This window comes from Phascolarctos cinereus, unplaced genomic scaffold, assembly GCF_003287225.1.
Source record: "Phascolarctos cinereus isolate Bilbo 61053 unplaced genomic scaffold, phaCin_HiC Scaffold_726;HRSCAF=1367, whole genome shotgun sequence".
Taxonomy (NCBI): Eukaryota; Metazoa; Chordata; class Mammalia; order Diprotodontia; family Phascolarctidae; genus Phascolarctos; species Phascolarctos cinereus.
Window position 1 is genome coordinate 4,803,211 of NW_027556098.1, and position 6,054 is coordinate 4,809,264.

Consider the following 6,054-nt stretch of genomic DNA (forward strand, 5'->3'; position numbering starts at 1 on the left):
TTTACTAATAAAATCAGTTTTAAAATATTTAGTATGTTGAACTGCCTGGAACAAAGATGCTATATTCATTGTGTTAAGTATTCACAGGTATTATTAGCCTGGATCTTATGTTTTGAATATAAGTAATAATAATAATAAGCTCAATGTGTTGCTTATCAGCCCACTACCAAAGACTCCAACTTGAGCAAGAAATTAACTCTATTCAGTGAATACTTTTAGCCAATTTACTAGAATTTGCCTCCTCTTTAAATTGAGTGAAAACAGAAATTCGGCTGGAGAGCCAGAGGGTAGTAAAGGAGGGAAAGCCAATATGAACAAATGACCCAATGGGAAAGTGTACAAGTTGTTGAGAATTTGTTTGCAGAATTTGAGGAGGCAGTATGGTAAAGTGGAAAACACTGAATTTGGAATCCAAAAACCATGACCCAAATCTTGGCCAGCCACTTGCTCCCTCTATGACCTTGGACAAGTCATTTTAAGTTTTCTCATGAAAAATGAAAGGTTTGGACAAGATGGCCTCTGAGAGTTCTTTGTGACTTCCTTGTCTGTAAAAGCTCTAAATCTATGATGCTAGGAACTGTCCATGTGTCAAAGAGGTTTAAAGGTCAGAGTACACTAAACCCCAAATGTAGTACTTTCAGGGCAGCAATCCACCACCACCACCACCCCCAGACACCAAGTGTAGCTATCCATAGGGCAGTTATGCCTCTAGTGTCTACTATTTGAGAAAGAATTAGAGGGCCTCAAAACCATAAGTCACAAATCTTATGAAAAAGTTCCAGGTCTTTCAGGAAATAATCCAATATGCTGTAATAGAAAAAAAAAATTATGTCCTCTTAACCTAAGAAAAAAATGGCGTTCACTTAGAACATAAGACAGGGTTTATCATGGAATCCTGCTAGATTGTTGCTTTCTTCCTATTCTTACAATACTGGTTGTACCTTATTCTATAATATTTAAATTAAAGCCCTGGATAATAATTGCCACATCGTTTCTTCTCCCTAGACAACTCCCACTCTTCAGCACTGTCTCAACAATCTTTATTTTTCTTTTCCTTCATTTATTCTGCTATACAAAATGACATTGATCAAATGACATACGATTAACAAAGGGCAATAAATTTGTGTTTTAAAATTCCTCAGCTTCCTTTCTGCTAACAAGCTGAAAGTGAAAGAATAAGACCCAATGTCTGTTATGTTTTCCCCCGAATCAGGAGCTGGGTTCCTCATGTTTTTTTCTTTCCCATATTAATTTGGAGGAGCTTATATGCTACTAGTATACCATATCCAGAAAGTAGCAGTTTTCCTTTTCCAAATGACTGCATTGACACTTTGCTGTTAAAAATGCTCTGTGCGTGCATATGTGATGATGTTGGGAAATGTTCATAGATCTCAGGTTTTTTGCTGGAACTAGACTTAGAGGTCATCTGGCAGCTAGGTTGTGCTGTAGATGGAACACTGAACCTAAAATCAGGAATACTCGGACACCAGTTGTGTGACTGGCAAGTCACTTAACCTCTGTCTGCCTCAATTTCCATATCTATAAAATGGAGATTATGTAGGTTGTCATGAGGTTAAAATGAGATAATATTTGTAAAGTGCTTTGTAAACTTTAAAGCACTGTGTAAATGCTAGCTAATATCTAGTCCAGCCCCTCTTTTACAAATGAAGAAAAAGTCTCTAGTGACTTGTCCAAGGTCACACAAGTGGTAAAGTAGAAGACCTGGAAATTGAAACATGGTCCTCTGATTCAAAATCCAGCATTTTTTACAATGCTGTAAAAAATACTCCTGGAATATAAATAAAATATTTAAAAATTAAATTGATCTAGAAAACCTTTGCCCATATTAATGCATTTAACTTAGATATAGGATCATTTGTGCATATGTGGTATCTATATAGATGGTCATTTTACTTAAATATTTTTTTCAAAGCAGTAATATGGGGCCTCCAAACTTTTCTGACCGTGCAAAAATCCCATATGAAAGAAGAGGCATTTTATGGGTGGGCTAATGGAGTCCACCCTTTGAAGCATTTGCAACATTCTCTGCCTACTTTTTATCCACATAGAGGATTGAGGAGGCTGCTTGATTCAAATCATGTAGGGATATTTAGTGACTTGTTTTCTCTCATCTTACTAAGTGGTGGAATAAAGCTGTTCAGTGGGCTGTTAGGCCAGAACTGAGTGTCCATACAAAAGGCATAATAATTCCTTGGAGGCTTTTGAGTGAGGAAGCATTTTTTTTAGCCTCTGGATCAGGGGGACTGCAGTGGCTTTGGCTGCCTTTTCTCCCACCTGGGTCACCCTGTGGTCCTGAATACCCAGTGCTGCTGTTTCTTTTGTCTGTGTTTGTTCTTTTCCAATCTTAGGTGAATGAGTATTGGAGATAGAAAGCATCGGGTTATAGGCTTATGAGCTTCAAAAGGTCAGCTGAACATCAGATGTCTAGCACCTAAAATCCAAAGCATCAGCCAAGCCTGGTAAAGAGCCATCCCTGAAGAGTGACCTGGCTTAGCATTCAACTGTCGCAGAAGCTAAGACACCATGTCCTGCAGACAAACAAGTAGCATGACCTGTCCATCAGCTGTACTGCTGGGAGGAGTGTTTGTCTTAAGCACTTTAAATTTGAGCCACACCCCCAAGGACCACAGTGGCAGAGCAGTTTCAGAAGTTTGTGTACTTTAGGCCTTCTCAGTAAATATCTCTTTGTAAAACAATAAAATAAACCTAAATGATGTTAAAAGTTATTGGTGAGTGATATCGAAGAACTAATAATAATAGCTAGCATTTATATAGCATTTTAAATATTATCTCATTTTGATCCCCACAACAGCTCTGGAATATAGGTGGTATTATTATCCCTATTTTATAGATGAGGGATTATAGACAGACGTGAAGTGTTCATCTTAACTAGCTTTCGCAGCTAGTAAGTGTTTGAGGCCACATTTGAACTCAGGTCTTCCTGACTCCAGGCCCAGCTCTGTACCCACTGAGCCACCTGGCTACCTCTGTCAGCTATATAATTATCAACTTTTGGTTACTAGTTAGCTGGCATGGGGGAGATATGAACTGGGTGAATAATATTGGGAAAGAATATACCAGATGGGAACCAGTGAATCATAGTTTTAGAAAAGATACCCTAACCCCTCAGGGTTACCTCTAGAACTCGAGAGCAGTAGCTTTGCTCTAGAAATCTGACTTGATAGAGGTAAGCATAGAGGTGGTAAGAATGAGTGCATTTATAATGCATCAGAGTTAATTTTGGGGTCACTCATGTAGAGTACCCCCAAATGGGCAAATGTCTTTATACATTACCTGATCACTTTCTCGAGCTCAGCTCATCATAGCTTGTTCTGAGACAAAAAAAATATTGGTTGGATAGAGGTAAGCTGGCCTGAGCAAGTTCAAGTGGGAAGCTCTTTGAAGGAGCTAACTAGGAAGTCATTTGAAAGGGAGAGCAGTAGTAATTGCTGTTGGTGTCACCACCTCAGGGATAAGGCCAGGCAGACAGGTTAGATGCAAAGTTGACCATGAAGGCCATGCAGACAGCACTGTTTTTGCAAGAGTATCATTCAAAGCTCAATCCAACATGTAAGTCATAGAGGAAAGCTATGTGATGCTGAGATGAGAGAATGGAAATGAGTGTCATCTTTCACAGCCAATCGCTTAAGAAACAGCTAGAAACAGACAAACATAAGGAAGCTCGAAGGAAATGTACCTCTCTGTCACCTTTCTTGAGTCTATAGGTCCGTGTTAGAGCTGAAAATATAGTAAAGTCCTTTGGGTACTTAAATCACAAACAACTTTGTGTTTATTGTTGCATTGAAGATTTCTGCCATATGTTCACTAAACCTGTTAGAATGATTATACATTTAAATATTGTATAATATATTGTAACACAGACCACCTTTGTTCCCACTGCCTAAAGGCCAGGTGTGTCAGATTGTTATTCTTCGCTCACGGTGCTCTGGTACACCTGGCAGGCGAGATCTAGGTTCTCTGCAAATGGTTCTAGCCACCACCAGTGTCGTTCACTTCATGGAAGGGGTGGCACCCCAGTTCTATTAGTCAGTGTCAGATTAACTTTTACATTGAAATATTTGCTTCAAGATAGAATCACTAACACAAACGTGCTTTCCCAGAATTTGGGAGGCATAATCCTCCCCTTCCTGCCCCTCTCTGAGCCTCCTCCTCCCTCCCCGACATGCACACACCATTGCACCACTCGGGTCTCTGGGAAGGAGGAGGGGATTAGGTTCATAGTTTACCTCAGTTCCCAGAGAGCACACTCCTAGTACAAACCCTGGGTCAGACTTGAGCCCCAGGCACCCTGGCTTCTCAGGATTTCCACACTGAGCTGGCTGGCTGTACCACCCCAGTTATAATCCTGACTCACACTTCTCTGGTCCCCTAGGTATCACATCTGCTACCTGAAACTGAGGAGGACAAACAACACAAAATAGAAACAAACATCCCCAGGCCCTGTTTCTCAGAACTGTGGTGAAAGAGAGGGAGCAGAAGGAAAGTCCTTCTCCCCTCACCAGTTCAATTCATGGTGTCTGTGCTATGAGTGCGCTGTGATCTTCACCCTCTGGACACGGCGGTAAGAATGCCTGAAAAAAGCGCAACAGAAAGTTCTAGTGGCAGAAAAGAGTGCCCAGCTGGGTCTCACCATGCTGACAGCCAATCAAAGGACGATCCCCCTACCTATGCGGTAGGGGACACAAAGGCCTTTTTATTAGGTGATTTAGACGTGCTCCAAAGGCCCCTCGGTTCACCTCCATGTTGGGAGAACTTGGCTTGCCCAGACAAGCCCAGGTTACAGTACTTTCTGTAGAGTGTAGGGTGTGTGTGTGTGTGTACTCAAACATCTTCACGCTTTTTTGGCATGCACTTGAGTGATTTGCTTTGATTTCATGTTCAGTTGACATTCTAGTCAAACCTGCCTTTTGGGGTACTTATTTTTGAAAGCCTCCAGGCAAAGTGTAGCGTATATCACACCTAGGTATTAAATGGTAATTTCATTGCCAGAATAAAACTTAAATATCTAGATTCTGAACCAGTTTTCTCGGAAACTACTTATATTAAGTCCTGGGGGCTCTGGACTGATGATTTCTTTGGGCTAGGGAGCTCCCAATTTGAAAACGTCATCAATACAGATCAGCTTATTTTGGACTTACCAAAGGTGCTGAGCAATTTAGCCAGTTTGTGGCAGGGATGGAACAAGCTATAACCACCTTGTTATTCTTCCTCTCATGTAAGGTACTCTTAATTTTGACCAGAAGTATTATTTCACTGGGGGATAGAGGGAGCTCCTAATGAGGAAACTTCTACCAACACCAATCTGCAACTATTCTGCCACTTAAAGTCTTACAAAACTGCCTGGGTCACCCAGGGATTTACCAGGGATCATACAGGCAGTTTGAGCCAAAGGTAAGACTAACCCTAGGACTCCCTGACTCCAAAGATGATTCTTTATCTCCTATCCCAGGAAACCAGAAAGCCAGTGTGTAAATAAATACTTAGCTCATGTATCTGTTTAGAAAATACTGTTCTAGAACATAAAATAGTATGAAAGCAGTGAAAGGTCCTTATGTAGGACTTGGATAGGTAAGTCCATAGTTTCATTGAGAGAATGTCAAACTTCTCTCCATCCTGTGATCACCATTAAAAAACAAAAGATGGAGGAGAAGGAAGAAGGGCAAACTGTGTCAGAGCTCATGAAAAATTTCACCTCTAGATTCAAATAACTATCGGTATCTGACCTATTAGAAAACTAATTAAAATGGATTTTATGTAGGTATTTCTTGTTGGTTTGTTTTTCAAGGTGCTTTTAGATTGGGTTGCTAACTCATTAGAAGGCTCTTTGGTGCCTATAACATTGAACGTAGAGGGCTTTTTAATCACTGGCATTGTCATTTAGTGGCTGCATCACTGTCAGACTGGTGAGATGAGCTCTTAGTAATTGGAGCACCAGCAGTTAAAAGGTTTAAAATAGATGTCATACAATACCAATAATAACCCAGTGAAATGTTACAGACCTAGGAAGTTGTA